General features: G+C 41.6%; 1 protein-coding gene and 2 long non-coding RNA genes across 7 annotated transcripts in view; 1 reads left to right on the top strand and 2 right to left on the bottom strand.

The window, feature by feature from the left end:
* cadm1a (cell adhesion molecule 1a) overlaps nucleotides 1-23,082 on the bottom strand; it is a 501,435-nt gene that overhangs the window by 11,780 nt on the left and 466,573 nt on the right. The gene's annotated exons all lie outside the window — the stretch shown is intronic.
* On the bottom strand, nucleotides 1,843-2,875 carry LOC144983706 (uncharacterized). Its single transcript, XR_013647468.1, has 2 exons — nucleotides 2,719-2,875; nucleotides 1,843-2,019 (listed from the first exon to the last, which is right to left on the bottom strand). It is a non-coding gene; the product is annotated as an uncharacterized LOC144983706 (long non-coding RNA).
* LOC144983704 (uncharacterized) lies at nucleotides 2,264-3,775 on the top strand. The gene is made up of 3 exons (XR_013647466.1): nucleotides 2,264-2,496; nucleotides 2,874-2,935; nucleotides 3,580-3,775. It is a non-coding gene; the product is annotated as an uncharacterized LOC144983704 (long non-coding RNA).

Here is a 23,082-nt window from a genome sequence, read left to right as displayed (position 1 = left end):
TAAATCCAAATATTTAGCCACATAGAAACTCTGTTCTAGTCTAAAACAGAAAAAAGCTTAAATTGCCTGAAATAAAAAAAATCTGTCATTCCTTATTTAAACTAGAAACATTTTGTCCAACTGAACCATTTGATGCAGAGAAAAATAATTCAATCAATAAATAATATTAAATGTAAATTGATCTGAAACATTAACACAGCAGCACCAATATATTTAACGTTTTGAGTCTGAAGAAATAGATAAAAAAACATTGTCCTGATTTTTCCCCCTAAATGATGGATTGTTTATTTATGATGTCATAAAGTGCAGCTGTTTTCCTGCATTACCTGCTGTCTGTATGTCAAATACTGACACCAAGTAAACCACAGGCAGGCAAAGAATATATTTATGGAAAATAAAGACACGTCATCAAAATGTCTCCAATACTTCATCAAGAATGACATTATAGCATGAGCGGAGTCATCTAAAGGCACGCCATGATCCTGTTGTTGTCGTTTTTGGTGTTTCTAAGTAAAACATAAAAAGAAATTCATCAATAAATATTGTTAGATAATCCGGTAACGCTTTCTTTTACAGTACAGTACTTACAGTGTACTTAAGTGGTATTTACATGGTACTTATAGTGTAACTACTGGGTACTTTCAGGGTACTTACATGGTACTTTTTATGGAATTTACTGGGTACTTACAGTGTGTTTACATGGTACTTTCTATGGTACTTTACTGGGTACTTACATGGTACTTTTTGTGTCTACTCTGTACTTACATTGTACTTACTGTGTATTTATATGGTACTATTTGGTTCATACCTATGTGGTACATACTGGGTATTTATAATATTCTTACTGGGTATTTACATGTTGTGCAAAGGTGTCTTTTATGGTACTTACCACATGTAAGAACAAGGTAAGTACAAATAAAGTACCTTGACCTTTAGGTCTGCACTCGCTGCACGTTTCATGGTATTTACCATGAATTTACCACAGAAACTACCCCTTAAGTACAGTGAAACTGTAACTGTAAAAGAAAGTCAGCCCTATTTCCACTCAACTACATGGTACTTTCCTTACTAAATACTGGGTATGTTCACTTGAATAGTACTTGGTACTTACCCCTTAAGTACAGTGAAACTGTAACTGTAAAAGAAAGTCAGCCCTATTTCCACTCAACTACATGGTACTTTCCTTACTAAATACTGGGTATGTTCACTTGAATAGTACTTGGTACTTACCCCTTAAGTACAGTGAAACTGTAACTGTAAAAGAAAGTCAGCCCTATTTCCACTCAACTACATGGTACTTTCATTACTAAATACCGGGTATGTTCACTTGAATAGTACTTGGTACTTACCCCTTAAGTACAGTGAAACTGTAACTGTAAAAGAAAGTCAGCCCTATTTCCACTCAACTACATGGTACTTTCATTACTAAATACCGGGTATGTTCACTTGAATAGTACTTGGTACTTACCCCTTAAGTACAGTGAAACTGTAACTGTAAAAGAAAGTCAGCCCTATTTCCACTCAACTACATGGTACTTTCATTACTAAATACCGGGTATGTTCACTTGAATAGTACTTGGTACTTACCCCTTAAGTACAATGAAACTGTACTGTAAAAGAAAGTCAGACATATTTCCACTCTATTACATGGTACTTTCAGTAGTAAATGCCACTTATTACCTTCCCGTACAGTGTACATGAACACACTTGGTCTTCTGACCTCACCACATGAGACAATGCTAACCTGTTGGTAAGGGTAAAGTAACTAAATTGTAAAAAAAATATACTGGCCTGATTACTTCTTGTAACATGAGGCAAGTTTAAAGAGAAACAAGACAGCTGTGAAAACAACAATCTTTAATATGATACGTGTCTGCAGCATACAAAGTGTCATCACAATGAAATAGGTTTTAAGTACAAAACAGTACAAAGGAGAATTCTAAAAAACACATTATTGGCCTGAGGGTCGTGCTTTTTGTCCAGTTTGGTAAAGGTGCAGGACTTCTTCAGGGTTTGTAACTGCAAGAAAATTCACAATATGAGCTCAAGTGAACATAAAAAGCATAACGACTTTGATGAAATACAAAATAAATTTTACTTATTTAATCATTTCTGTAATGAGTTTGATAAATCTCTATGAATTTTTTTATCGCTTTGACTGTAATGCTTGAAATTAATCAAGTACTATCCTCATTTAAAAACATGATAATAAATTATTCAAAACTTAACTTTTTTTAAATATTGTTCTAAAAATGAACTTTTTTAAATATATATTATATAATGTCAGGAAAATATGTAAAACAACAAGGCTAAATAATTAGTTTTAATACTAAAAACACCCCGAGTGTGTGTTTTTGTTAAGTATGGCAGGGGAAGTAAAGTTGCAAATTCCCAGCGCACTTGAATGCAGCACAACTACCCCCAAAGTGAACGTGCAGATTAATCCGGAGAACCTCGAGGCGCGCGCAACAGTTTGAATTTCTCTTCATCTGGCAGGTAAGCCAGTGGTTTTTTTTTTTAAAATATTGGATAAATTACATGTAAATATTTTAACTGATCAAACTTTATAAAGAAGCTAACCTCGTGATTTCAAGCTGCTATCTCTGTGTTTGAAACGTGACGTAAGAGCCTGTCTACCTTGCTGCAATAATTTCAGTTATTTCATGTATACATTTTCAAAGTTTGTAATGAAAATCTACAAACATTTTTGTTACTTACCAGGAGAGAGGCACCTGTAAAACAAGCACGTAGCCTAAATGATAAAGTCTGTTGTTCTGTGGTCGTTTGACTGAGCGCACGTCTTTCTGGGAAAATCAAAGAAAGGCGTTTATTTAAAATAATGATGACGTACTTCCGTCTTTTTACCGCTTTAGATCAGCTATGGTGAAGAAGACATCCCAGACGAATCCGTGAAGCCACAGGAGAGTAAGCTAAAGTAAGCTAAATCCACCAAGTGGACATATTATTTACATTAATGAAGAGTTTAAATGCCGTTTCCCCATTTTCTTTTCTTTCGCCGTTTTTATTTTATTTTTATTTATTTATTTATTTTCAAATATGATAGAGACAACAATACCACCCAACAGTGAATGTAAATGTTTGAAAATTAAAACATATTTTTGTGAATAACTGTGTTGAATTTGAAATTGCCTATTTATTTATTTTTTCCTTTTCTTTTACACTGCAATGTTTTTCATGCTAATGCAAATTGTAGGTGCGAATAATATTTATAAAGAAGAAATACACACAGCAATTGCCAATTAAAACATTGCTTTTGTCATTCTTTGTCTAAACAAATTTGATTTTTTTTATGGCAATTTTGATTTTTTTTCTTTGATTTCTTTTTTGTTGTTCTTGTTTATGTAACTAAAATATAAAGTTGTGAATAATTTATTGTCATGTTCATAAATGAGGATAATTGATTAATTTCAAGCATTACAGTCAAAGCTATAAAGAATTCACAGAAATTTATCAAACTCATTACAGAAATGATGAAATAAGTACAATTTATTTTGTATTTTATCAAAGTCGTTATGCTTTTTATGTTCACTTGAGCTCATATTGTGAATTTTCTTGCAGTTACAAACCCTGAAGAAGTCCTGCACCGTTACCAAACTCTGCTGAAAGAATTTTGATGGACAAAAAGCACGACCCTCAGGCCAATAATGTGTTTTTTGGAATGCTCCTTTGTACTGTTTTGTACTTAAAACATATTTCATTGTGATGACACTTTGTATGCTGCAGACATGTATCATATTAAAGATTGTTGTTTTCACAGCTGTCTTGTTTCTCTTTAAACTTGCCTCATGTTACAAGAAGTAATCAGGCCAGAATATGTTTTTACAATGTAGTTACTTTACCCTTACCAACAGGTTAGCATTGTCTCATGTGGTGAGGACAGAAGACCAAGTGTGTTCATGTACACTGTACGGGATGGTAATACGTGTACATACCCAGCATTTACTACTGAAAGTACCATGTAATAGAGTGGAAATAGGTCTGACTTTCTTTTACAGTTACAGTTTCAGTGTACTTAAGGGGTAAGTACCAAGTACTATTCAAGTGAACATACCCAGTATTTAGTAATGAAAGTACCATGTAGTTGAGTGGAAATAGGGCTGACTTTCTTTTACAGTTACAGTTTCAGTGTACTTAAGGGGTAAGTACCAAGTACTATTCAAGTGAACATACCCAGTATTTAGTAATGAAAGTACCATGTAGTTGAGTGGAAATAGGGCTGACTTTCTTTTACAGTTACAGTTTCACTGTACTTAAGGGGTAGTTTCTGTGGTAAATTCATGGTAAATACCATGAAACGTGCAGCGAGTGCAGACCTAAAGGTCAAGGTACTTTATTTGTACTTACCTTGTTCTTACATGTGGTAAGTACCATAAAAGACACCTTTGCACAACATGTAAATACCCAGTAAGAATATTATAAATACCCAGTATGTACCACATAGGTATGAACCAAATAGTACCATATAAATACACAGTAAGTACAATGTAAGTACAGAGTAGACACAAAAAGTATCATGTAAGTACCCAGTAAAGTACCATAGAAAGTACCATGTAAACACACTGTAAGTACCCAGTAAATTCCATAAAAAGTACCATTTAAGTACCCTGAAAGTACCCAGTAGTTACACTATAAGTACCATGTAAATACCACTTAAGTACACTGTAAGTACTTTACTGTAAAAGAAAGCGTTACCGATAATCCAAATGAGAGACACATTAATCTTTATTTTTTTTATTTACAAATGGATAAACCTTATTTTTTCGACCTGTTTTACTTAATTAATAAACACATTGGTTCCTTTTAGTTTCTTTTTTCCAGAAAACAAATATAAAGACAATCAAAACACAAACAAATAGACTATATAGCACTATAGATGTGGATTCCTTAGTTTTTAATACATAGTATAACTATAAGAGACAAAATAACTTACAAAAATGGTGTTTATGATGTCTTTAACATCTTCAAGTGGCATATATATATATATATTAGGAAAATAAAGCTTAAAATTGCATTTATGAGTATTTCTTTATTCAAACTGGTGGGAATCAGGAGCAGACGAGAACGGTGTTTGAAAAAAGAAAATCGTATTTGTGACATCGATAATATGCTGGGCGGGATACAAACTCCCTGCTCCGCTTGAACAGAAGGTGTTCAGCTAATACGGTTGACAGGAAGGGGGGGTGGGGTTGCTCCGTGCCTACAGTCCCCGTCCCCAACTCCAAGACGAATTCCCAATAAACTACTGGCCCTCTGCAGAATCTACGTCCTGGAAAATGACACGAGTAATTTGATTTTGGCTAAAAAGGGCACAATCGTAATTACAACGCTTTGAAAATAGATCAAAAGATGATCAGTGGGACTTTAAAAATGTTTGTTGGTTTAGCATCTTGCTACGGAGCGGTTTGTTCTCTTCTTTCGGGTCTCACACTTCGGAAATGTTCAAAACAGGAACTGAAATACTGACCACCAAACTGCAGGCAGTTTTTTCAGCAGTCGGCTCATGTGTCCCAGAGCCGGAGCATCCATTAGCTGGAGTGAGTCGCTAAAAGCAGATCTCCATCCACACACAACACAAGGATCAACGCTTGATGAACAAATAACAGAAACATCCGCATCCGGCCCGCCACACCGGCTCTACTCGACCCCCAGGACTGCTCTACCTGTCAAACTCAACAAAACATTACCCGAGAGATCTAATTGCTTATTTTGACTTCAGATTTTCCTTTTTTGTGCTTGGCAGATTCAATTAAAGCGAGCAGGAATCCTTCTGACATCCAATTCGCTCTTGTCAAGCTGCGAGACTTGTGCTTTAACACACTTTCTTATTACAATGTTAATGTGGACTTTGGCTTCTGGAGAGCCGCTGGTCAAGCTGGTGGACGTTCACACAGGATCATCCTTGATGGCTCTAATCACACTTTCCAATTCAAATTCATTTCAGAAGGAAGGAGAGAAGAAATCGTTTAGGTCTGCCTAACAAACAAGCTTTTCTCGCATTTCATGTGGCCTCATGCAATAATAGGCTCCGCCATGTGAATCCCAACAAAGCGGCCAAACCTGATGCTGTGGCCTCTTGGTGTCGCTAGAGAGAAGGTTCTGTTTCGGCGGAATCCATGACTGAATGTGAGAGGCGCATTCCCTGGCCTCTGTGCTCCCAACAAAAAAATTGGGAAAGTCTGCGTAAAGTCAGACTGTTTTCCGTTTGAAAAACACCTAAAAAGCATCCAAGCACTCTCTGCGGATTCTACTTTAATGAGCGAGAACAGGCTGAACGCACTGAGCACTGAGCAGAAAAAAAGCAATTAGCATGTCACACCAGAAAGTATCACTTATCTGCAATTAGTTTTGCTGAGTGATATGCAGGCCGGGTGTTATTATTTCACATAGGGGAGTCTGACTTTTAACTGCACAGGTCATTGTTTTAGGAATAAAAGAAATGGGAATTTCGGTCAATTGTAGCTGTTGGCTTCCTTGAAAGTGGCATTTAACACTTTCTTCTGGATGAGGATGAAGAAAGATCCAATTCAGAGCAGACGTTTTTGAGCTGCTGCGTTTGTGACCCAGATTAAATAATCCAAAATTCTAAATCCATTGTTGTCCCGCTTTGCTGACCCTTTGCTCTGGAACAATTCTTTTGCTTCTGTTTATTTTGGGTCTCTGCTGCTCCGTCTTTGATATGAAATGTCAGGCTTTTCACACTAAAAGCTGAATAATTGAAAAACTTTTTGTTTGGAAAAGAAACTAAAAAAGTGATGAAAGACTTGGGATCCAAATAAATAATGTGGTAAAAAAAGGTTTTTAAGGTCAAGGTACTTACAAAACCAATGGATTAAGTTGTGTAAATCTACATGAACACCACTCCAAAGTGTTTTTCATCAACTTCATCACAATTAACAAACATGTAAAACATGTAATCTAAGATATAATCTCCAGATTCAGCTTTGTCCAAATATTTGATCTATATCTACAAAATCCTAAAAGCTTTTCAGTGAATTTCTCTTTACTGTTCCATGCATTAAGCAGGAATAAAGAAGACTAAAAATGAATTAGAAAAACATGGTAAAATGTAAATCAATCGGTGGTTCTGTTGGTGTTTAGGTTTCTCATGTTTATTACCTGAGAGGTATACCTGCCAGAGCACCGATTGCTAACCTGAATCAGGCCATGGACACATCCACGCCAAAACCCCAATCTGACCATTTTCCCTTGCTTTTTGTCCGAGTGTTTAGGTTGTCTCGACACTGTAGCTGCATGAATTTTTGAGATTTATATGATTATTATTTGTCAACTCTTTTATTTGTAACTTTATTCTGTTTTTATTGTGATATTTGTGTGTTTTATGAGCAGCTACAACTTCTAATTTCCCTTCAAGGATCTTTTTTGGAGTTGAATTAAATGAATTTTTCAGACGCTCATGAGTGTGAAGGAAAATTGGAGCATCTTTTTCCAGTTTTCCATGTGATGAGTTGGAAAGCAGAATGGGTAATTAAGGCACTTAATGTAGCTTCACTAGTTTCTGCAGTTCATTTAAAAACCTCATCTTAGAGTGGAAATGCTAGCAGGACGGGTTATTTATTAGGAGTGAGTTATTTTTCAAGAACATTAGCAAAAGTAAAAAGTACCTCTTTAATTTACTGATTTCTTAGTTAATTAACTAACAGCCTATATTGCTTTCAACACAAGTATTGTAATAATTTAAGAATACAATGAAGTGCTTAAAAAGATCTTCTGATTAAAACCAACTCATCGGTGTGGTGGAAGAGCGTACGCTCGCTTTCGTCTTCCGATATGAATTTTCCACATAGACTGTCTGTGTTGGAGAAAATAAGAGTTGTTTGCTTTTGTGTTACATCATTGTTGCTCGGGCTTACCTCAGAGCCGACACTCAGCTCAGTCTTACTTTAAAATGTGCTTGAAGTATAAATGATTAATCCAGAGCAGGCTTCAAACAAAGTGTCCATGGGGCTAAACAACAGTCAATCAGGAGTGGTCATTTCGACAGGGAGAGAAAAGAACACGGAGGGGTCCCGTATCTCATAGGACGTACTGACACAGGCGGGATTTGAGGCGGAGGAGATCAGCTAATTGGATCTACTAATCTGCTAATTAAGCATTAGTTATTTGGCTGGCGTGCCTGTGGATAGAGCGCCAATCAGAAGCAGGGCAGAGATGTGTTGGTGGGCTGTCATAAGAGCACATTGGCTTGTCAAGATTCACCTCTGTTGCCAACAAGACTGGCGGTTAAAGGAGTGAATGTAATTAAAGTCCCCGTGAACCTGTTCATTGAGCCCATTTTAAAGATGTCTGTTAAATCTTATGCCTCTTGGGCAGCGCGCTACACGCCTTACATACAAAACACCTTGGCCGAGGGTTCAATGAGACTTTTTGAAAATGTCAAATTGTTGGGGGGTTTTTTTCTGAAAGGCTGGCAGAACATTAAACCCACTCAGCAAACAAGAAAGCTCTGCGAATAGGTCAAATAAAGCAAAGGAGGAGAGTTTTGATTATGAAGCCGGCTGACAGGCGGTGGAAGGTTTTAGTCGTTTTCGAGGCTCCAATATTTGAAAATGTGTTAACCAAAAGCCCTGTTTGGAGATGAACCAGAGGGATTCTAATTTTCATTGCAGCAACTACTACTGCTCTAAAAAAATCATTGCTAGACAGGCATCAGAGATGTCTACAGACTGTACGACACCGTGTTACAGTGACACTCCACAAACCCACGGGTGTTTTGTTTTTTTCCATCCATCCATCCATCTTCCTCCGCTAATCCGGGACCAGGTCGCGGGAGCAGCAGTCTAAGAAGAGATGCCCAGACTTCCCTCGCCCCAGCCACTTCCTCCAGCTCCTCTGGGGGGACCCCGAGGGGTTCCCAGGCCAGCCGAGAGATGTCATCTCTCCAGCGTGTCCTGGGTCTTCCCCGGGGCCTCCGCCCAGTGGGACATGCCCGGAACACCTCTCCAGGGAGGTGTCCGGGAGGCATCCGGACTAGATGCCCGAGCCACCTCAACTGGCTCCTTTCGATGTGGAGGAGAAGCGGCTCTATTCCGAGCTCTCCGCGGGTGGCCGAGCTTCTCACTCTATCTCTAAGGGAGCGCCCAGCCACCCTACGGAGGAAGCTCATTTCAGACGCTTGTATTCTGGACCTCGTTCTTTCGGTCATGACCCATAGCTCATGAGCATAGGTGAGTATTGGCACGAAGATCGACCGGTAAATTGAGAGCTTTGCTTTTTGGCTCAGCTCTCTCTTCATTCACTCATTTATTTATTTTACAAATTGTTGTAGTCGTTGTTTTTCAGTTGTTTTTTGTTCTTTAACAGTTGCTTTTGCTGTGTATTTTTATTTATTTATTTTTGTTTAAATTTAATTTACTTTGTCATAGAAAAAAGGAGCTTTTACAGGTGTTCCTATGACTTATCTATAATTTTGTTCCACCTACCTACCTACCTACCCATCCATCCATCCATCCATCCATCCATCCATCCATCCATCCATCCATCCATCCATCCATCCATCCATCCATCCATCCATCCATCCATCCATCCATCCATCCATCCATCCATCCATCCAAACTTTCATTAGAAGGAAATAAAATACTATAAATATACTCCTTTCTTAGTGTGACATATGAGCAAAAATACTCAAAAATTAACCAAGCATCCAGTGAAAATGAATTATGGTGAAAGTGAAAGACCTTCCCAAAAAATGATGACATCACATGGGAAAAACCATAAAAAAATGAATGGGGCTATCATCTCTTGTGAGATACAAAAAAACATTTAAACTAAAATCCACTTATGAAACCAAAACACAACTATGTCAGGGATATTCAAAGGATGCTTTAAGATGATCATGGGATGGTTACAGGGGGCTGCATGCTGGTGCAGTGGTTAGTCCTTCGCCTGACAGTGAAAACGCCTTGGTTGGAGTTTGCATGTTCTCTGTGTGTATGTGTGGGTTTTCTCTGGGCACTCCGGCTTCCTCCCACAGTCCAAAAACATGTTTCATGTGTTGATTGGTTACTCTAAATTGTCCTTCTATGTGAATGTGAGTGTGTGTGGTTGTGTGGCCCTGCGACAAGCTGGCGACCTGCTTGGGGTGTACCCTGCCTTCGCCCAACAGTGGCCAGTTGGGGCTGTGGCAACCCCGTGAACCCAAAAGGGATACAACAGATTAAGAAAATGGATATATGGATGAATGGATGTTTAGAAGGGTGGATGGATTTATGGATGTTTAGATGGATGGATGGATGGCCACAGTTTGGTGGACATTTTGTGGCAAAGTGTGAAATTTGGCACTTTGGGAAAAGAAAACTTTTCTTTGAGTGATTTTTATGAAATTTCCCATTAGGTTAAGTCCACAACCAAAGTTCCATTAACCTCTAGCCTTGGGAAGCGGCCACCATCTTGAATTAAAAAAAAAATCAACTTTTCCACCTTCTACAAGTGTAAACTACTTCTAAGGATTCCAATCAATCTACTCCTAACTTTTTGACCATCATTGGAAAGCTACTTTGGAAAAGATGTTGACATCAAATAATCATCTCAAAAGCCATATGAGACACAGAAATGTTCATGAAAAAGTAAAGTACTTTGGTAGCTACTTAACACCTCAATGCTCTTGTGAAATATTTAACCCACAAGTGTTTTATTTTATTTTAATTTGAGTCAAATCAGAGAAAAAGGTGAATTTGAGACTCAGAAGCCTGCAGTCCTTGCCTGAAAACATTCCGTTTTTTGCACCCACTGCTGTTGTCTTTAATACGATGGAGCATGTCAAGCCTCATGTGAATTTTTATGGAAAAATGACATGTTATGTTAAAACTGCAACTGTAGGAGGACTTCTCCACAGGGGTGACAGTGGAGGAGTCTTACTCCGGTGAAGTAAAATATGACATTTCAGCTGTTACTGTGCATTAAGGCTTTCCAGAAGAAGATGCCAATCATTTTTGCAAATAACTACTCTGCAGGAATCTTTAGACATGTGGAAAAGTGCTGTTTTCAGCGGCTCCCATCCCTGCCGCTGTGCTTCAGACAACTGTGCACTGGTGTGACGCAGGTATGAACGGTGGCAGAAAGACACAAATCTGCAAGGACACTGCATTTTTGACACCTGAGTCTCACCATTCACAGTACAGACAGCCTCACTTTCGATAAGATTCTACCCAAACAAGTGTAACAGATAGTTTTCTACATTGAGTAACACCATAAGGAACACATATTACTGAGGAATGTATATGCCCCCTTTCTGAATCTTCTTTTTTAAACACCTGTCGCACTTAAACAATTTGTAGCATTGACACAAAGCTATTCAAAGGTAAAATACCAAAACAAATAAATGACAATTACAATGAAAACTGTGACTGGTGTAGTCTATTCTGCAGGCGCTACCTGCCCTCACTGCCCCCTTTTGACCACCTTCCTTTCCCTGGCTGAGCAGCTAGTACACGCGCCTAACGCACCCCTTTTGCCCCTGCCACCTTGTTCAGAAATAAACTTCTTTCCAAAATGGCAGACTTTCTGTTGGTTTTATCTCCATAGCGACCATTATATTTTTTGGTCGCCCGGAGGTGACGAGCAAGTCTGTGTCAATATTAGAAAAATCGGCAAAAGTAAACTTTTAGATTTCCATAGCAACGGAGGGTTTTCTATTAATCCACGTTTATATTCCTAATATGTTTGTATTGTATTTTATATCGTTTTGTTCAGCTTGAGCCAACGATTTATGAATTCAATTTTTTCATAATTCCAGTTGAAAATGGAAGCAACAGGTGGACGCCACTTTTGCGAGACACTATTGAAAATCGACTACTTCTGTGTCTAACAATATATTCTCTCAGAAAAGATTTTCGGCTTGGCTTTTTGTACTTATTATATGCCAAGCTTTTTACGTTGTTTGAGAGAAGATTGCGGGCAGCGAAGAGGAATATAGATGCTTTTTTTGTCCCAATGACCTTTAGCCAATTAACAGGTTTCAACAGTAGCTCCGCCCTAACTGCTCTGTTACTGCTCTGTTCCATTTTTCAATGGACCTACAACCAAGGGGGGGGGGGGGGGGGGGGGGGGGGGGGGGGGGTCCAAAAAACCTTAGTTTGGTCTGGCTTGGGTTCATTTCGTAATGAAAACACTCAAAATACCGGACTGGCAGAAATTAGGCTTTTTTTAATTTTTAAAGGAGGGCTCAAGATCTACCTGTTAAAGCTGGGTTTTGGCTGAAATAAAACTGGATTGAATGACCCCTCCCACTGGAGTTCTAAACAGGAAGTGGTCGCGGGCTCCAGGAAGCCAAAATCTTATAGACTGTTATGGACAAAAAAACAGCAGTTGTTCAGTCATTCTATTTTTAGAATAACCAGTCTTGCTCTGCTTCTTTTTAAAATCCTCATTTTTTCTTGATATTTTTTTCATTGCAAGTTATTTAACCTTTAAACTGACCAATCAAGTGTCTCAATAAAAGTAGGTGGAGCCTAGTGGCCCTCACATCCAATGTTCAAACCGTTTGAGAGATTTAGGGTAGCCCAATTTTAAGTGGTAGGGGTGTGGACCTTTAACAAGCTCACTCCTGACTGGTGAGAGTGGTTGTCATAGAAACTCGTACCGACTAAGACCAATCACGACTTACTGACGACATCTGGCTCCAACATGGCGGTGTCCATATTGAAATAAACAATTTTTATTCAATCGCTCGGTCCAGTTCTCATATACAGTCAATGGTTTTATATATTATTTCAAAAACTGTGAACCAACAAGCCCACCTGGTTGCTAAACTGATTTGCCCCCAGTGACTTTCATTTATACATCAAACAGGAAGTCTGGCTTTCTTCAAGTCCCCCATATTTCACCTGAAGATTTCAAAGCATCCGGCTGCTAAACAGAGGAGAGGATGGGTTCATGCAAACGGCGCCGGATAACCTTGACCGGAGCAGCTGTCTGTTTACTGCTTGTATGTAAATGCAGTCATTGTCTTGGCTTCCCTTCCAGGATAAGCTCCTCAATTCTGCAGCTCGGTTCCTTCACCCAGGTCTGCTTCACACACAAATCTACACAAAGCCCTTCATGTCATTTCACTGATCCTGTTCCGACACAACTCTGGGAAACACAGAGTCTCTGTTATTACCAGCAGACAGTTCCAAACAGAGCTTCATCTTTTCTGTCTGTGTTTGTCACTCTGACTCTGTGATTAGGAAAGTTTTCTTATGTCATCTAACATAACAAAGATTTTTATTGATTTTAGAGAAGGTCAGTTATTCGACCTCAGGTGTGCTGGATTATATTTTCAAAATGTCTGGAAGGCACACAATCAAGGGCACTTTTCTCAACTCCAGGCACAAACCCTCCGGGGTTTTTGTGTGATTGAGAGTGGAGGGGGTGGGTTGGATAATCATGCATGACAGAAGAAAGGGTAAACTGGAGGATGGAGAGAAGTTCCACCGGGCTGCTTTTTTGTCAGCCGGTGTCCCCATTATCAGGACGGATGTGCATCTCTGCAACAAGCTGCACACTCATTCGGCCTTGGGAGCCATTGAGAGTTCTCATTGTGTTAGGATAAGGCCCTCCCGAGACCACTAAAAGCCATTATTAGACGGTGTTTATTGAGCTAGCCATGGCCCAGATACAGCTTAACACCCTGAGAATAGTTATATCCCATTATTATATTACAGTTTGGATGAGAACTTGCTGTGATTAGATGAATGATGAACAGTTCTACCAGATAAAAAATAGGAATAAGGTCCAAGCTTTCCAAGGAGATCCTGTGCTGTTGGCTTACTTTGGTGGGAAGGTTTGCTTTTCCGTCCTGTGACTGTTGGTTGACACTTGTGTGCAGATTCTTACATTACAGGAACACAAGCCTCTCACTTGAGCTAGTGTCTAAGTGGGGGCTCTTTTTGGGCCACATTTTAACTTTGACTTCCAAACACCCAGAAGTTCCTAAAGAATGTGAGTGTGCATAATTAGATCAAATCCAATCAAAATATAAAAATAAAAAAATAAAAAAATAAAATAAGAATTAAATTAAATTACAAACACAATCAAATCCCATTTACATGATATTGAAAGTCCTTTTCGTCTTTACAGTTTTTAAAATGTTTTTTAACTGTCAATAATTATTACTATTATCGACTTTTGATTATTTATTTAATTATTTATTATCTTATTTATTTACTTATTTAAGTATTTATCCTTCACACACCAAATCAAATCAAATCAAATCAAATCAAATCAAATCAAATCAAACTTTATTTATAAGCCCTTGAAGCCTGAATTTATTTACTGGTCCTCTGAAACTTTGGGTTTAGGTTAAATGACTTGAACAACTGTTCTGGAGGATGGATTTGGGTGAAGCTTGATATATTTTAAAAGATTTTCTAAACAGGGACATGTTCTTTTGCCAAAAGGGTGATTATTGAATCCTCAGCTGTAAACGGGCCCTTACTGGGTTCTTTCTTGAGGCGTTCTAGCAGGTTCCTTCAATTTTTTGTCTATTTTGTAAACCGTCTGGGTCTGTGGAGTCTAAATGCATTGACTTGCACGCAAAATTCAATGCTTAGTTTGTCATCACGATCCCCAAACGCCTGCTTTGTCATGCTGTTGTGGCAGTTGTTGACATTTTGTGGTACACTTTCCGAGAGGCGCAGCTACAGCACGCACACACAGACACACACTCTGCTGTGGAAATGAAATCCTTTAGCGAGACTGGGTGAAGTGTTTGGCGTAGGCCTTAAATCCAAGCCTGACCTCAAAGCAAATTCAGAACAGCTTATGTGTACGGATGCTGTCAGGGAGGAAAAGAAAATCCGCTGCGCTGCGTTTGACGTACAGCTCACATCAGAGCCACATATTGTACGGGCGGAGCTAAAGGTGAAGGAAGTCCACCTTGGGGCTGGTGTCGTTTACAAAAAAAAAGGTTTCGTCGAAACACAAATCCAAAACCTATCAAACCAAAGAAGAGAGGGAAAAAAAATCTGACAGAAGCTTTTAAAAGACCGGAACTGAAATAAGAAAAAGAAAGGGGGTGATTACTTCCCCAGCTATTAATAATCAATTTCAATTTCCTCTCAGATTTCATTTTTACTTTGAGAAAATTACATTTATTAATTTGAGGTGTGGCTTCCATTTCATGCCACAGAGCGAGGGCGAGGGTTTTCCCTTCAAAATCCGAGCCCAGAAACTAATTTCTCCGTGTCCACCCAACCCAGTCCGCTTCAAAGTTGGAACAATTTTGCAGTTGTCATGGCAACACAAGGCCAATTAAACATGCAAATTGCAAAAAAGGCATTCATAAACTGAGAACACGCAGATCAAATGCTTTGGGGGAAGACATATTTCAAGTTCACACATTGTTTTCTCTGCATATTAGAGGCTCAGAGCATTAATTAAATATCTACAATAAGTCAGGACAATTTAATTTTCTTTCCCCATAAGTAATGGGAAATACCACTTAAATAAAGGGCACAGTGTTTGAGGCCAGACTTTACAAATAAATAGGGCGATGATTGATTAAAAAAAGAGTGTGAAATCAGGTGGACCTTATCTGAAATGAAGGAAACTTTAAGGTGACGTGTAAAGTCACATTTCCCCTCCATGCTCGGTGAAGTGGCAGATGGCAGACTTTCTGCAAGGACAGAACCAGAAACGAAATTCATCATTCAGGGACCGCATACATCCTGCCGCCCCGTGGGGACACCTGGCTGGAAGGGCCCGTCAGCAGTTTGTACCAGCACGTCCTCCCTATTTTAATTTGCTGTTTGGATAATGAGATCTGAGCATTTACAACTGGGATTAATATGCATCCATGGTATTTGTAATGTGTCTGCAGTGAGAAAGGATCTGTGTTTGCTCACGCAGACAAAGAATCCAGAACCACTCTTCAGCAAACACTCGGCCTCCTCAGGTTCAAAGACGTGAAGCTACGAGGTGAAGTCGTCAACTGACTGGAGAAACACTTGTTTTTCCCCACCGTCCTAAACTCTGATCCCTTAGTTCAGGGGTGACAACACTTTTTTGGCATGTGAGCTACTTTTGAGAAGATCTACCTCTCTCTCTCTCTCTCTCTCTAACCCTAACCCTAACCCTAACCCTATATATATATAATATGTATATACATAGTATTTTGAGACTAAAATACAGTTTAATAAACATAGTATTATGAACTATTTGTACATAAAATTGTTTATTTAAACTACACTACTGCTGCGGCGGGGGCCTTGGTGTGGGGATGGCTGGGCACTCTCCCGCCTTCTTTTTACATTCCATCATTTGAGCACAGGTGTTAGCTCACCTTTGCACAAATAGTTGGTGTGACTGAATGAAATATTTCACATTAGTCGGTTTACAGGCATAAGTATGCGTGTGTGAACATTATTGCATTAATGTTATAACATTTGAGTGTGTGTGTGGACAGGCCCCGCCCTTATAGACTTGTAGTACATCTGAAACTCACTGTAATGAGTATAACCATCCAGAAACCTGTTGCTTTTTGCTGCTTCATGGTTTTACCCCCCCCGCCCCATCCTCCGCTCTCTAATATCCCTTTCTCTTCTTCCCTCCTTTCCTTTTCCGTCCGGTCCAACACAGAAGATAGTTAAATACGATTAAAACGAATAAAGTTCGGCCTCGATTACAGAAGGGGTTTATTCAGACATACCTCTGGTTTGTCAGAAGATTCATAACCCCTGTTGTTAAAGTAAAATATGTCCAACACAAGAGGCCTTCAGCTCTCATCTGTTTGCCCAGCTGTTGGACAGGACAAGTTTGAAAAAAAAAAAAACTAAACAGTAAGAGCACATTAAATACTTTAGTATTAAGGCTTTTCATTACAAAAACAGACGGCAGTGACTATCTTATTTCATGCTCTGCTGTAAACCGTGCAATGGGGGCAGCATGGCATTCCTAAAGTGAGGCTGGCTCCGTGGGAAGAGCTCGAGAAGCGCGTTTTACAGGAAAACACTGCTGCCTCATTGAGTTTGGATCCATCGGGCTTGGACCGCAGAGGCACGCGGGGCGATCCGGGCCTCAATAAACACTCCAGTGGGGCAGAGTGGTCTTCTGCCCGGAATTTGACATGCCGTGGGGCAAGTAGCGACTTTCTGATGACAGACAGAGTTTGCGTGTATTTAAACACGCATGTGCAGTGACGTATGTGTCAGAGGATGTTCAATTGGGCGTTCTGAGTGTCAATCAAATCATGTAATTCTTGGTGAGGATTTTGATTCGCTGATGGGTTTTTTAGAAGTATATGTTTCTTTATCTTTGCTGGCCTGCGATCTACCTTCATGTCCTTGAAGGTCGATCGCGATCGATGTAATGAGCACCCCTGCCTTAGAATAGAAGTTTTTTAAAGGGAATCGTCATTTTCAAAATAATACTGTTGAAATTTGTGCAGCCTTCCTTAAGAATAAAACCTGCCCGAAGTGCGTTTGTGCTAAGTTGCACTCCCCCCCCCCCATTTTCAGTTAACAGGCTAACAACGTGTTTCTAACAGACGGCTCTATTTTTAACCCGCATGCCTCTGACAGCTAAGCTCCACATTTACCAACGAGCTCGGAGCAGCAATTTGGAAAAAAAAAATGCTTGTCTGTTCTTGGCAATCATTTCTACCTAAACTGTTATTTAACTATAATTAAATAAATAAAAGTTCTATACTGCGCAGCACATAACTCCACTGACGACCAGCTGTATCTGGCCTGGCTGTGTGGGGATGTTACACAAGGTGTTAAATGGATAGAGACGACGCACTACAAGATACATATGCAAGGTTTGACGCCACATTGGAAAGAGCATTCAACTTGTGCTACAATTACACAAACAGAGCTGAAAGAACAAGGAGGGGATTTTCCACAACAAGTTAATACTGTCAGCTAATAAAGGGAAAGATGGTGAAGTAAACACAAACCAAGCCTATTCAAAGTCAATGGTAGCATTAGACTTGGGCACTCAATTTTATGTTTTCTGGCAGGAGCACAGATCTTTTATTGCTTTTTGAAAAACGACCTTAGTATTTGTTTGTATTGTACCTCGGATCAGTGAGACGACCCGCTGAATATAAGCAAATTACTGAGTGAAGGGAAAAACTGACCAGGATCCCCTCAGTAGCGGTGGGCAAAGAGGGGAGAGCCCAGCGACGAATGCCTGTCCGGTGGGCGGATGAGGGACACGTGGCGTAAGGTAGACCGCTTGTCAGATGACGCCCGGGTGCCCGACATCGACATCCTTTTGACTGGCTCGGCAAGCCACGCCCGCCGCAGGATTTACAGTGCCCCCCACCTGGATCTCGTCACGCCAGTTTGTGTAAATCTTAGTATGTTGTAGATTTGAATATCATTACAACAATGCATCAGGTATACATTGCGTTTCCTATACAATGACGTATTTATTTATAGAAAAGTAAGAAAAAACGTTCATCTGTTGGATCTCATACAAAACGTATTCACCAAAGCCTGGGTCTTATTTTTTTTGATGAGCAGAGTTTTTTTCTTATTCATTGTCATTTTACTGTATCTGCATACCGTCCCAATATGGCATCACTCTTCACGTATATTGGACCATGGTAAGGGACTGACGTGTCCCTATCCTAAATAACTCATCGATAGCACATAAAGACTGGCCGACTCAAACAACCTTCTCTGGATTATTAAGGCCGAACATTTCAAAACTAATCGAATATAGATTTTGATCAGGTTTCATTGTGTAGAAGTGGGTTTTTCTGAACTGTCTCTGCACTGCAAAAGTCTCTAAACTGTATGCATCCCTTCTGCTTTAAAGTTTCAGCTCCGTGCAGCGGCTGCCTGATTAAAAACATTACATCTTTGTCACAGGTGAGACAAAAATCAACACTGATTACACTTAATCTATTTTAGCACTTCCCTGTTTATTTAATCATGAAAAAGCAGACGGCACCTTTGAGGTTCACTTGACTTTCAGCAGGAGGCGAGTAATGAGAGAAGAAAAGAAGTTTCAGCGGAGGGTTGGGGGACCTCTCTTTGTCACCTGTCATACTCAGTTGTGAGTCGGAAACTAATTAGAGCAGCATATGTGCCTATTTGACAGAGCCCCTAAAGGCTGGTGGATGCCATTGTGAGCCAGTCTGTAATGCAAACACATTTAAAGATGAGCACACGTGCATCCCGAATAACAGAGCCCCGCTGCGCCACTGATGGATGCTGCATAAATGTCTTGATCTTTCTTTACCACCAAACCTCCAAACTTTTTAATGCGCTGAAGTTTTTTATGAATGAAATTAAAATTGTGGTTATTTGGAAACACGAGAAACTATTAGAGAAATAAATAGCATCCCAACTGGAAGCCAACAAAGGGTTATGGTCATCAAAAAACCATAAATATCACAGGACCCGGATGACTTTCAAAAAGGAACTTCTTATTTAACATATTTTGTCTGTTTTAAATAATAAACTTTTTCAAGGTGATCTGAATGTACCAGAATGTCTACAGATTTACAGAAGGTAAAGTTAAGGTTAAACCCATTCCAATAAAAATCGAGTTTTTGGTGTTTTTGACTGTTCTTGTAGCATTTTTCTCATGATGGAGAACATATATATATATAAAATAATTTAAAATCAAAACTGCGTTTTTGAGTTTTTCTTCAAATGGTGATAATCAGGGGAAGATAAAAACCCAAAGTTTGAAAAAACTCATGTATGTGATGCCGCATCTGCGATGGGCGGGTCAAAGTTTCCCTTCCCTACTCCAATTCTGATGCATCCACTTGTAGACAAATGGATCCATGTACGTCTTAATTTTCCTCGTCTGAGCGGAAACTGTATGCCTGCTAGCTCAGGTATTGCCCAACAATTTTTGTTTTGCTATGCTAATGTTAGCTTGGACTTGTGAGTGGCTATTAGCTAGTGGGAGAGAGTGTAAACAAAGGGCTGATGGGAAATTGGCTAACTTTAGCGACAACAACAACTCAGCTCTGCAGTTCTGCTAAAACTATGGCAATATCCGCATTCCCACCCTAACTCCTAACTACTAAAAAAACTATATAGTGCAGAACTATGTAGTGCCCTGAATTTTAAAAGCAATTGGAGTAGGACTTTAAGACCCTATATACAAAGAAAATGAAACAAACAGGCAGAGTCTGCTGTTTCTTGCTCTACAAGGAACCTGTTTAGGAACATGTAAATGTTTCCTGTTTCTCCGGCTTTTTGCCGCAAAGTTGACGCGTCAACGATCAAGAAACAGAACTCCTGCGTAAAGTTTGCGTTGCGTTGTGGAGGGACGGACGGATGCAGACATGTCATTGGCGATGTAAACATTCAAATCAAATAATGAAAGTTCTATTTTTCTGTCGATAGAGACGCACCACAAACAGACCAGCGGAAAGCAGCCTTAACAGTCAGGAGCACTATTTGGCTCCTTGCACAGTCTGCAGGGCATGATACGCCTGCGTCTCACCTACTTCACCCTTATTTACCCTTACGTGTTGTATAAGTGTTGACTTGTGTTGTATGTGTGTTTCTTGTAGCATGCCTGTAGAAAAATGTGCAAGAATATTTTTCTTCTACAGGTTCACTGAGGGGTCTACGACCTTGATATTTCATGCGGACCACCTGGGTTTGACCATCTGCACCTGGGGCTGGGATCGGCCCTTCCCTGGCTCTGGGACGGGACGGGACAACCCTCTCGGGGCCCCCGGTCGCTCTGGGTGTCACCCGCTTCGGCTGCGGGGTCTGGGGTGGGGTGGGGTGGGGGGCTTGTCGGCCCTGTCCTGTCGGGGGGCGTTCTGGGGGGGAGGGGGGGCCCATTATTGGTACGGGTCGGGGGGGCTGGCGGGTCGGGGTCTCCGCTGAGGCAATCAGTGGTTGCCTCGGCCGGTTGGCCTCCTCGGTCCCGTCGAGGCCTGACCAGAGCTCCTCTAGGGCCGGCGTCTGGGGGTGGGGGCCTGGGCTTGCTCCGGGGGGGGCGACGCTTTCTGGCTCCTCTCTCTCTGTGTGGGGTGGGTGGTGCCGGGCCTGGGGTGTCGGCGCCTCCGGGGGTGGGGCCCCTGGGCTGGGTGGCCCTGGCCCCTTTGCTGGGGGTGGGCTGGGGGACGGCTGTTTGACCACCGGGGGACAGTCTACCAGCTGTCCCCAACTTACCCCTTCCTCATATAACCTCATATTAGGGTGAGGGGGTGGGGGGTCTAGCCTGCGATGCGCCTTGGGGGGGGGCTGCTTGGGAGTGGGCCCCCTCCTATGGTTGCCGTATGGAGTGGGCCCCCCTCTTTCGGTTTTATTTGCACCTTAGACATGTAGGGTCCTTGGTAGGGGGGGTGCTTGGACATCACTGCAAGCAAGCAGCAGATGTCCTCCTGGCACCCTACCCGCCAATTTTAACCGCACCTTAGACATTTAGGGCCCCTTGGTGTGGAGGGTGAGGGGACATCACTGTGAGTAATCAGGAGATGTCCCCTTAGTGCCCTACTCGCCAATTTTAACTGCACCCCCCTTAGTACACACACCCCTCCCCCTTCAATATATACATTCAAACATAAACACACACACATGCACACAAACACCCTCTCAAACACCCATACACGCACACACATTTTACAAGGAAGGTGGGACCTGGGTCCATCTGTCCCCTACCCCTTCCCTGGTGGGGGGTGCGGGCCCCTTGGCGATGGCGGCCGTGTCCCTTGGGTGCCGGCTCCCTGGGCCCGGCGGTGCTCTCTCCGCACGGTGGGGGGGTTCATATTACACCTGAGCCGGGGGTGTTCGTGTCCCTGGGGGGTGGGTCCTGGTCCTTGCCCCTGGGCGCTGGGCCCCGCCAAACTTCCAACATGGCCGAGCCTGGTCGGGCCATATTTATAACACCCCTTGTGGGCCGCCCTTTTTTCCCCGGGGTTCCCCCCTCCTGGGCGGGGGCGGCGGGCCCCTGCCTTGCTCCTACCTGGACCAACCGTGGGCCGGGTGGGTGGCTGCCTGGAGTGCGGAGCGGGTCTCCCTTGGGGGGTCCTGGCTCGTACCTGGGATCGGGGCGGGGGGATGCCCGGAACTCCTGGGTGGTGGTGGGGTGCTCGTCTGGGGCTGTGGGCGTCCCTCTCCGGTGGGGCCCTGCGTTGGGCTCTTCCGGCGCGGCGGGGGGGCTGCTTTCCTGGCTGGGCTGGGGCGGCGCTCTCTTTCCCTCCGCGCCTCCCTGCTCTCTTGCTCTGGGGGCCTCGCGGCGGTCCTGCTGGCCCTGGCCTGGGTGGCGGTCTTGGTCGCCCGGGGGGCGGTTGTTCCCTGCCTGTTCCCGTATGGCGTTGGGGGAATTCCGGCTGCCGCTGCTGCTGCGGCGGGGGTCTGGGTGTGGGGGGGGGCTGGGCGCTCCTCCTCCTTCTTTTCACATTCCACCATGCATTTTAGAAGAACATAAACACTCACTTGAGCACTGGTGTTAGCTCACCTTTGCACTAATAGTTTGCATGATTGAATGAATGAAAGATTTCACACTAGTTGGTTTAAAGGCATAGGTATGCGTTCGTGAACACTATTTGTTTTGTGTACATGTTGACATGTGGACATTTTTGCAGCTAGCAGGTGTGTTGATAATATTTGAGTGTGTGTGAACAGGCCCCGCCCTTTTTGTACTACATTTGAACCGTACCGTAATGATAAACAACCAGTAAACCTGTCTGCTCTATGCTGCTTCATGGTCTTACCCCCCTTCCCCGCCTATTATCACCCTCCTACCCCCCCCTCTCTCTAACGTCCCTCTCTCTTCTTCCCTTCTTTCCTTTTCCGTCCGGTCCAACACCAAAGATTTTCAAACATAATTGAAATTAATAAATTTTGGCCTCAATTACAAAAGGGGTTTATTCAGACATACCTTTGGTTTGTCTGAAGATGAATAACCCCTCTTGTTAAAATAAAATATGTCCAACACAAGAGGCCCTCAGCTCTCATCTGTTTGCCTAGCTGTTGGACAGGACAAGTTAAAATAAAAAAAAAAAAAAAAAAAAAGAAAAATGTGCAAGAATATTTTTCTTCTACAGGTTCACTGAGGGGTCTACGACCTTGATATTTCATGCGGACCACCTGGGTTTGACCATTTTTCACACGCAGATAGCCGTATCCACCCGTA

Source organism: Oryzias latipes, chromosome 14, assembly GCF_053564925.1.
Source record: "Oryzias latipes strain Hd-rR chromosome 14, Olatipes_Hd-rR_3.1".
NCBI classification, from domain to species: domain Eukaryota; kingdom Metazoa; phylum Chordata; class Actinopteri; order Beloniformes; family Adrianichthyidae; genus Oryzias; species Oryzias latipes.
This window is presented reverse-complemented; position numbering and strand designations above follow the sequence as displayed.